Below are 10,851 nucleotides of genomic sequence, written 5' to 3' on the forward strand. Positions count from 1 at the left end.
CCAGCCTTCTGGTTAGCAGTCAAGTGCTTTAGCCACTATACATCACCAGAGCTCCTTCTTAAAACCAAAACCCACTGCCATCTAGTCAATTAAAACTCATAGCAACTCCCATTGGGTTTTCAAGGCTATAAATCAGTGTGGAAGTAGATTGCCTCATTTTCCTCCTACGGAGCAGCTGTTGGGTTTAAACCACCTGCCTTGTGATTAGCAGTCAAATGCCTTACCCACTATGCCACCAAAGCTCCTTAGAGCTCCTTCTTAGATCTTCCTTATTCATTGCCCAGCTTTCATATGCATGTGAGGCTACTGAAAATACCATGTCTTGTGTTAGGTGGATGTTAGTTTTCAAAGTGACATCTTTGTTCCTTCACGTTAAAGAACTCTTTTGCACTAGATTTGCCACCTGCAGTATCGGATTTCTTGACTGCTGCTTGCATGAGCAGTGCTTGTGCATCCAAATAAAATGAAATCCCTAACTTCAACCTTTTCTCCACTTCATGTTGATGTTGCTTATTGGCCTAGTCATGAAGATTTTTTTTTTTCTTTATGTTAAGGTATAATCCGTAACTGAAAGCTGTAGTATTTGATATTCATCAGTAAGTCCTTCAAGTCTTCACTTTCAGCAAGAAAGTTTGTGTCATCTGCATGTCACAGGTTGTTAATGAGTCTTCTGCCAATCCTGATGCTGCATTTTTCTTTATAATGACCAGTGTCTCTAATGATTTCCTCAGCATTCGGGTTGAATATGTGTGGTGAAAGGATAGAACCCTTGTCAATGTCTTTCCTGATTTTAAACCTTGCAGAATCTTTTTGTTCTGTTCAAACAACAGCCTCTTAGTCTATCACAGTTTCCTAATAAACACAATTAAGTGCTCTGGAATTAATCATAAAATAACGTCATGCCTAAGGCACTTGACTGCTAACTAGAAGGCTGGCAGTTCAAACCCACCAGCCACTCCTTGGAAGGAAGTATCACTTCCGTAGTGATACCGCCTTGGAAACCCAAGGAAGGGTCACTATGAGTCAGGTCCAACTCGACAGCACATAATAACAACAACAGCAAGGTTGCAAATTGTTCAACGTAATCTTTCTTAGATTATATAAATATTAACAAGAAAATTGTTTTGTGAAATCTACATTGAATTACAAGATTATCAGCTACATCATTTGTAACTGACCAGAAGTCTTTTTGTATTATTTTACTCTTTTACCTTTAATTACTACTTCATTTGTTTAAAAAAAAAAAAAAAAAAAACCTGTTAATATGGTTTCACAAATGCTAGTTACTACGCTATTGTAGATAAAACACCTAAAATCTTTGACAAAATCAGAGACTATAAAAACATCAGTACCAATGCTTGTAGCCATGAAGATGAAATCACGTGATTTGAAGTGTTATTGTAAGCAGGTAATAATGACAAAACAAAACAAACAAACAAACAAACAAAAAACGCCCTGGCCTTGAGTTGAATCCGACTCATAGCGACCCTTCCTTGGGTTTCTGAAGCAGTATCACTACGGAAGTAGATTGTCTAACTTTCCTTCCGAGGAGTGGCTGGTGGATGGTGGCCGGTGGCCTTAAGGTTAGCAGTCATATACTTTAGGCAGTAGGCCACCAGAGCTCCCAGAGTGCATTAGAAGATTCAAAAAAGTAAATTAGCCTAGAGTTTTGATATTGTTGGTATAATGATACATGTAAGCAGGGCTTATGAAAAATATTTTTATTGTTATAACTAAGTATAGGGATATTTTTATAAAAAATAAATTTTCTGCTGAATCACTGAACAAAAATTTTGTTGACAGTCATTTTGGTGTCATTTCCCCTGATGATGTCATTCCCTGCACCCTCATAGTGATGCTATTATATTTAAATTTGTTAACTACTGAAAAAAAAACAAAAAACTTTACTACCCAGTTAATTCTGATTTCCTTAGGCAGTTATAAAAGGTTTAACTGAGTTTACTGGTAAGCTGAGCTATGATATGATGATCAGGGATCTTTTCTAATCATGGTTACTTGTCTCCACCTATAGATTCATATAGTATTCTGTTTGAATTTATATTAGATGATTTATTTCATCTTTCTTTGTATTTTTGGCACTAGAAAATGCACGTAACTCAGTGTATGGTAAGCTTGTAGAGGGGGAGGATTGCATCAAGTACGGACTGTGGTTTGTTACTACATTCACATAACTTTTACCACAGTTCTTTCTTCATAGTAGAAGAGGAATCACTTTAGGCTTAATTATTTTATACATAAAAATATTTATTATACAAGTACTCTTTTTGCTATGCTGTAGCTGTCTTATTTGAATCAAGGAACATTGATCTTAAGGTAAAATTTAAAATAGTTCCTCATTGATTTATACAATGAAGGTTATAGAGTTTATTTTGCCTATGAATGTAAGTGTGGAGAAGTTTACACAATGAGTCAATAGAATATATAAAAATGAATTAACATAAAAGGATGAATTAAGAAATGAATAAATTAATTTGGTTATTAGACTAGGGAATCATGTATACTCTTCCTTAACTTTTAAATGACAACTTTTACATTACTAGTTGTCTTGTAAATATCTTACCCCCAAGCTATAAATTGGTAATTAGCAGCTAAATAGATGCTTCTAAAATTAGTGGCTAAAGCACCAATGTTTCACTGGAGAAAGGTGTGGCAATCTGCTTCTGTGAAGATTTCAACCAAAACAACACTCATTGCCCTTGAGTACATTCCAATATGTTGTGACATGATAGGACAAAGTATAACTGCCCTTCCTCTTTTTTCCATGGAACTGCTGGTGGATTCTAACCACTGACATCATCAGTCACTAGCCTAGATCTTAACCACTGCTCCTCAAGGCATTTGACTGTTAACTGGAAGGTCAATGATTCAAATCTGCCAGCTGCTCTGCAGAAGGAAGACTGGGCGATTTACAGTCTCAGAAACCCAACAGAGGTCACTATGAGTCATAAACTACTAGATGGCAGGGATTTTTGTTGTTGTTGTTGTTCCTCTTCTTTAACCAGGGCACTTCAGTGAACTTTATGGCCTTGGAAACCCAGTAGGACAGGTCTACTCTGTCCTACAGAGTCACTATGAGTCAGAATCATCACAGGGTTTGGTTTGGTTTATGGTTAAACTTTTAAAGGGTGAAAATAATTAAAATATTACTATGTTATGATTATTTTCAATTTATTTAACCAATATATTTAACAAAAATGGATGTCAGAAGAGACTCTGAAACTTTCCCTTGAGTGGAGAGTAGCTAAAGCAAATGGAAGAAATGACAAGATAAAAGAGCTCAACAGAAGATTTCAAAGAGCAGCTTGAAAAGACAAAGTCAATTATTGTAATGAAATGTGCCAAGACATGGAGTTGGAAAGCCAAAAGTGAAGAGCATGCTCAGCATTTTGCAAGTTATAAGAAGAAAAAAAATATATAAACCTCAATATTGAAGGATTCTATGGGCAATATGTTGAATGATGCAGGAAATATCAAAAGAAGATGAAAGGAATACACAGTGGTCAATGTTATTCCATTTCAGGAGGTGGCATATGAGGAAGAACCAATAGTATTAAAGGAAGAAGTTGAAGCTGCACTGAAGGAAATAGCAAAAAACAAGGCTCCAGGAATTGACAGAATACTCAGTGAGATGTTTCAACAAATGAATGCCATGATGGAGGCACTCACTGAGTTATGCCAAGAGATTTGGAAGACAGCTACCTGGCCAGCTGACTGGAAAAGATCCATATTTGTACCCATTCCAAAGAAAGGTAATTGTCATTATGTGGGAATTGTCAAACAATATCATTAATATCACCCACAAGTAAAATCATACCGAAGATAATTCAAAAATGATTTTAGCAGTATATTGATGGAGAACTTCCCAAAATGCAAGCTGGATTCAGAAGAGGACATGGAATGAGGGATATCATTGCAGATGTCAGAAGGATCTTGGCTGAAAGCAAGGAGTGTCAGAAAGGTGTTTACTTGTGTTTAATTGAGTATGCAAAAGCAGTTGATTATGTGAATCATAACAAATTATGGATAACATTGAGAAGAATGGGAATTCCAGAACACTCAGTTGTGCTTGTGAGGAACCTGTACATAGCCCAAGAGGCTGTTGTTTGAACAGAACAAGGGGGTACTGCATGGTTGAAAATCAAGAAGAGAGTGTGTCAGGATTGTATTATTTCACCACACTTATTCAATCTGTATGCTTAGCAAATAATCCAAGGAGGTGAAATATATGAAGAAGAAAGTGGCATCAGGATTGGAGGAAGACTCATTAACAACCTGCGATACGCTGATGACACAACTTTCCTTGCTGAAAGTGAGGATGACCTGAAGCACTTACTGATGAAGACTGAAGACTACATTCTGCAGTATGGATTACACCTCAATATAAAGAAAACAAAAATCCTCACAACTGGACCAAGCAGCACCAGAATAAATGGAGAAAAAAAGATTGAAGTTGTCAAAGACTTCTTATTACTGGGTTCTATAATCAACTTCAATAGAAGCAACAGTAAAGACATCAGATTATTTATTGCATTGGGCAAATCTGCTGCAAAGACCTCATTCAAGTGCTGAAGAGCAAAGATGTCTCCATGAAGACTAACGTGCACCTAACCCAGGCCATAATATTTTCAATTGCCTCTTATGCATGTGAGAACTGGACAATGAATAATGAAGATCAAGGAAGAGTTGATGCTTTTGAGTTGGGGTGTTGGTGAAGAAAGCTGGAAGTGCCATGGACTGCTAAAAAAACTAACACATCTGTCCCAGAAAAGTGCAGCCAGAATGCTCTTTGGAAATAAGAATGGCCAGACTTTGTCTCACCTACTTTGGTCATGTCAGAAGGGACCATTCCCTGGAGAAGGATATCATGCTTCATAAATTGGAGGGTCAACAAAAAAAGGGGAAGGCTCTCTGCTGGATGGATTGGCACAGTGGCTGCAACGATGGGCTCAGGAATAGCAAGGATCGTGAGGCTGACACAGGACCATGCAGTGTTTCTTTCTGTTGTACATAGGGTTGTTATGAGGCAGAGATGACTCAATAGCACCTAACAACAATAACAAAAACATTTTTAACCACAAATGAGCAACACTTCAGAGATACATTTTATATCTTAATTTAGTACATATATATATATATGGAACAACGTTTCAGTAAATACCTTTACCGCACGGAAATATTTTTTTAAATTTCATTTCCTTCTCTTCTATTTCATATTTTAAACATTCTGATTATATTCCACTAAATTGATATGTAAATAAATTAGTGTGTCAATGTTCACAGGATGGGGAATATAGAATACATTAAGCAGTAAACATTTCAAGCACAAGCAATATGCACAGGTTATTGGGCTTGAAATTCTCACTCTGTCTTTTTTGTTATTTCTTTAAACTGTAAGATCTAGTCATATGAAATAAAATGTTGCTTATATAGTACATAATATAGTATATAAAATACTATTAGTTGATATACTTTGAATAATTTCAACAGTATTTTTGTTTATATGAATCCATTATTTTTCATTTTCAAAGAACTTTTCCCATCGAAACATTTAACTTCTGCTTCCTTCATCTCCTTTTTCTCTTACTGTGCAGAGTTTCTAATCCAGCTCTTACTTTAATAAATATATACAGTACATGATAGCATACAGTCATAAACAGTTATAATGACTTGTTTCCCTGTGTATTTGAACAAGCACATTTCAATCCTATTTTGTATATATACATTAAAGGACTTTTGTTTAAATTGCTCTTTCCATAGAAAACTGTAGGGGTTCAATTTAGTAAATGAGGTGCTTTCAGGAGTTTTGTCTAGCACATACAGCTTTCGGTAAACTTCAGAAAGATTTGGAAGAGATGTTCTTTAAAACCACAAAGAAGGACAATTTTCAGTAATAAGAAATAGCTGGGTAAAGATAATGCAGAGAAATCACAGAGGCAGAGAGCTCAGCCTAATGCTCAGACATCAGCTGTGAATCTTCCAGCAAATATGTTGAGTACCCTGATAATGTCAGAATCAGAAATAGAGCAAAGCTGTGCAAATTGCAGCCATAGCGCCAAACAAAATGCTCCATCGAAAACACTGTTGGTCTATTTATACTACCCCATTTTCTCCATGCCTACCACTACTACTAACTTAAACGTTTATAAGAAAATAAAATAACTATGTAAGTATGGTGCTTGAGTTAACAACATACCCCAAATTAATGTATATGTCATTAAAACCGATATCACCATAATGTTGGCGAATAAGGAGCAGTGTCAAGGAGCACAACAAATGATAACAGCGACAACTGGAGAGGATTATATGTTGGGGATAGCTCATGACTCAGGGTGAAGATGTATGAGCTGTTCATGTCTTTGGTTATCAGGAAGGCATTAAGTCTACCTTTTAATATTGTTGGTGAATGAATGAGTAACTTGCTTTCAAATGGTTGGGAAGAGATATCCTTAAGGAGAAATTCCAAACCTAACAAATTACAATCAACTTGATGCTGAGATTAATTTCATTTAAAGCTGGGAAGTAGAGAACAGATTCATGGAGGAGATTAGAGACATAAAACAGATTGTCGATGGCGGTGGAGAAGTTCCAGAGGACTTCAGAACACAGCTTGGGAGTGGGGAGTGGAAGAAGATTATGGGAGAGAAAGCTTGGAAAATTATAGAGACAACAGAATTGGAGAAATGACTAGAGGTGAATACACTTTGAGGGAACAAATTTTAAAAAGAAAAAAAGTAAGATAAAATTGGACAGGGTGAATTTACTTCAGCTGTCATTTGGAGGATAATGGGCTCCTTGGCCACTCATCATACAACTTCTGCTATGAAAGAGAATGACATCATGTGAGATAATTATTTTAGAATTATTTTCTTTACACTTTAGTTTTGTGTATTTCACTGCAAATAAATTATATTTCAATACAATGCATTTTAATTTTTTTTTTTTCTTTAGGAATTAGAAGGTTGTGGAGAAGGCAAAAACTATTAGCCTGTATAGCAAGGAAGAAGCAAGAATAGTGAACACAAAAACAACAAACAGGGGGAAGGGTGGAGGGGAAAAAATTCCTGGGTGTTATCAAGTTAAAATTAGCCATATACTGGGTGCTGAGTATAACAGTGAGAGGAATAATACATTTAAGCTACAACAGATCTTTAGAAAAACTTTGACATCTATCAAAGCTTGGAAAAATGACTAAAAGCCTTCCAGAATGCCACAAGCAATAAAGAAAACCATCACTAATCAGACACATAATTTTTTGAATGGCTTGTTTCTAAAATATTGGCACATTGAATCCAAAAACACATTAAAACAATTAAGTAAATAAGATTTATTTGGACTATTGATATTTGTTATATGTTTTCTTGAATTTTTCTATACAAATGTAATTCAGTGTTATAAGTTTCACATCCAGATAGTCACATATTTTTCACATTGATTTTTACATTGCTCTCTTTTGGTGATCAACCCTTGAAGATTCCAGGAAGTCTCAGTGCTTATTTAGTTCAAATATGGTTGATCCAGCAGCAAACATCAATCCAATAATAAGAGAGTCTGAATAAACTATTATAAAGACTTCTCGCTGATAATCAATGCCTGTTGACACCAATATTCATAGTGTGCTGTAAGGACTTGTTTTGAGGCCTGGTCAATATCTCAAACTCTATCTTTTTTATGGCTTCTCTTTTAGGAGCACTGTTAAGGATTAAATTGTGCCCCCCCATATATGTATTAAATTTTTGCGCTTTGTATCTGTGGATGTGATGCTACTTGCAGATAGGATTTTTCCTTTGCTATGTTAAAGAACTCATACTAGTATGGGGTATATCCTAAACCTAATCATTTATGAGATATAAAAAGATGAAAATAGAAACAGAGACACACACATGGGGAAAGACATATCCTATGTGAGGATCATCTATAAGCCAAGGAACCAAGGAACAACCAGAACTACCATCAAGGAAGGAATCAAAATGGGCCAGACTTTGATGTGGACTATTAACCTCCAGATCTGTGGGAACATAAATTTCTATTGCTTAATTCCATTCACTTGTGACATTTATGGTAGAGCAGCACCAAGTAACTCAGGCACTTTCTGTCCTTATTTAAAAGAAGAACTTAGTCAGAACCACCATCCTCATTATCCTTCTCTGACATTCAGAGCCAAGTAATTTGGAAGACAGGAACCTGGTCAACTGACTGAAAGAGATCCATATTTGTACCCATTCCAAAGAAAGGAAATCCAACAGAATGTGGAATTATTGAACAGTATCATTAATATCACACACAAGTAAAATCTTTCTGAAGATAATTAAAAAATGATTGCAGCAGTACATTGACAGAGAACTTCCAGAAATGCAAGCTGGATTCAGAAGAGGACATAGAATGAGGGATATCATTGCAGATGTCAAATGGATCTTGGCTGAATGCAAAGAATACCAGAAAGATGTTTACTTGTGTTTTATTGACTATGCAAAAACATTTGACTATGTGGATCATAACAAATTACAGATAACATTTTGAAGAAGAGGAACTCCAGAACACTTTCTTCTTCTCATGAGGAACCTGTACATTGACCAAGAGGCTGCCATTCAAAAAGAACAAGGGGATATTGTATGGTTTATAATCAGGAGGGGTGGGAATCAAGATTGTATCATTTCACCATACTTATTCAATATGTATGCTGAGCAAATAATCTGAGAAGGTAGACTATATGAAGACGAACTTGACATTAGGATTGGATGAATGCTTATTAACAACTTGCTGTATGCAGATGACACAACTTTGTTTGCTGAAAGTGAAGATGATTTGAAGCACTTACTGGTGAAGATTAAAGACTACAGTCCGCAGTATGGTTTACACCTCAACATAAAGAAAATGAAAATCCTCACAACAGGACCAATAAGCTTCATCATGGTAAGTGGAGAAGAAATTGAAGTTGTCAAAGATTTCTTATTACTTGGTTCCACAATCAACACCAATGAAAGCAGTAGTCAAGAAATCAGACATCGTATGTACTGGGCAAATCTACTGCAAAAGACCTCTTGACAGTGTTGAAGAGCAAAGATATCACTTTGAAGACGAAGGTATGCCAAACCTAAACCTTTATATTTTAGTAACCTCATACACATGTGAAAGCTGGACAATGAACATAGAAGACTGAGAAAGAGTTTATGCTTTTGAATTGTGGTGTTGATGAAGAATACTGAGAATACCCTGGACTGCCAAGAAAATTAATGATATCGTCCTGGAGGAAGTGCAGCCAGAAAGCTCATTGGAAGAGAAAATGTTCAGATTTTGTCTTACCTGCTTTAGACATGTTTTCAGAATAGACCATTCCCTAGATAAGGATATCATGCTTAATAAGGTGGAGGGTAAGAGAAAAAAAGGAAAGACCTTCAATCAGATGGATTGACACAGTGGCTGCAGTGATGGGCTCAAGTACAGCAAGGATTGTCAGGGTGGTGTATGACTGGGCAGTGTTTGGTTCTGTTGTACATGGGGTCCCCATGAATCAGAGCCAACCAGATGGCATTTGAGAACAATCTAACAACAACATTCAGGGCACCTTTTGGAGTTTAAGTCTTTTTCTCCCTAGAGGTGTTGAGTTTCTCTTGCAAAGTGATCTTCCCCACACCTGTGAAGAGTTTTGTGCAGCATGTATTAGACATGTATTAATATTTTCTATTAAATTTTCCTCCTACTCTGTATAATCTTCTTGGCCCATGAAGACAATGGGTGACTGCACACCTATATATGCAAAATAAAGAAGAAACTTGGCATAACACTTTCTTGCATAAAATAAGGCCTGTTCAAAAGCACTCTAAAGATTCTATGTTATGTATTTTTAGTAACTATTTCAGCAATCATGATATTACTATATGAAAATTATACCATACAGTCATGTATTACATAGAGTCTGGGCACTATTCAAGCACATATACAACTATAGTCTCATAAGTTTACACAAGTGTTCCCCACTTTATGAAAGTGTTTTATTTCACTTTTATGAAAGAATTACATTATAAACTGCTTTAGGTACTTGAGAGAAATCCAAAGAGGATTTTCACTTTTACAAAAAAAAGAAAAAAGGCAAAAAGTGAAACTGGCACTCAGCATTTGTTTTACAGGGAGAAATTAAAGAGGCTGCACATACCCCAAGCCATGAGAGTGACATCACCAAGCTCCTTCCCCAAGGACTACCCTTAGCATCTCAGCATCAAGCTGCCATAGCTTTGAACTGTGTTGGTGAACACTTTATTTTAGCTTTACTTAAGGTTTTATGTCTATTTATTTATTTGATATGTGGTAGGTTATTTTCTTGGGTCTGGGAATGCTCACAAGTTATTGTTACATCAATTAATGTTAACTGCTGCTTTGCTTTATGCCATTTTGGCTTTTGAAAGGTTTCATAAAAATGCTCTACTTTCAGATAGAGGGGAAAACCTGTAATACAGTTCAGAAATAACTGTCAGAGAATCAGACATAGTGAACATAACCAGATGTAGTGAATGAAACAGCTTCCAGCATGCAGCATGTGTAGTGCATGTCTCTTGTATACAAAATGATTGCACTGCCAGGTGTATAATGGCACTATACATATATAACCTAAAGTACACATGCCTTAATAGTCATAATAAGCATTTCTCATTGGCTTATGTACTGTAGTGTACTTTCTATCATTATTTTAATGTGAATTTTCCTTTTTTACTAATAAAAACTTTACCATATAACGGTGCATGTGTCAACTCACAGTAGCATTTAATTTTGTGTACTGCATGTTTCCTAAGTGTAGTAGTGTTATTTTTCTGTTTAATTTTCTTTGAAAAATATTAC

This window comes from Orycteropus afer, unplaced genomic scaffold (assembly GCF_000298275.1).
Source record: "Orycteropus afer afer isolate SDZICR_OR568_19922 unplaced genomic scaffold, OryAfe1.0 scaffold00922, whole genome shotgun sequence".
Taxonomy (NCBI): domain Eukaryota; kingdom Metazoa; phylum Chordata; class Mammalia; order Tubulidentata; family Orycteropodidae; genus Orycteropus; species Orycteropus afer.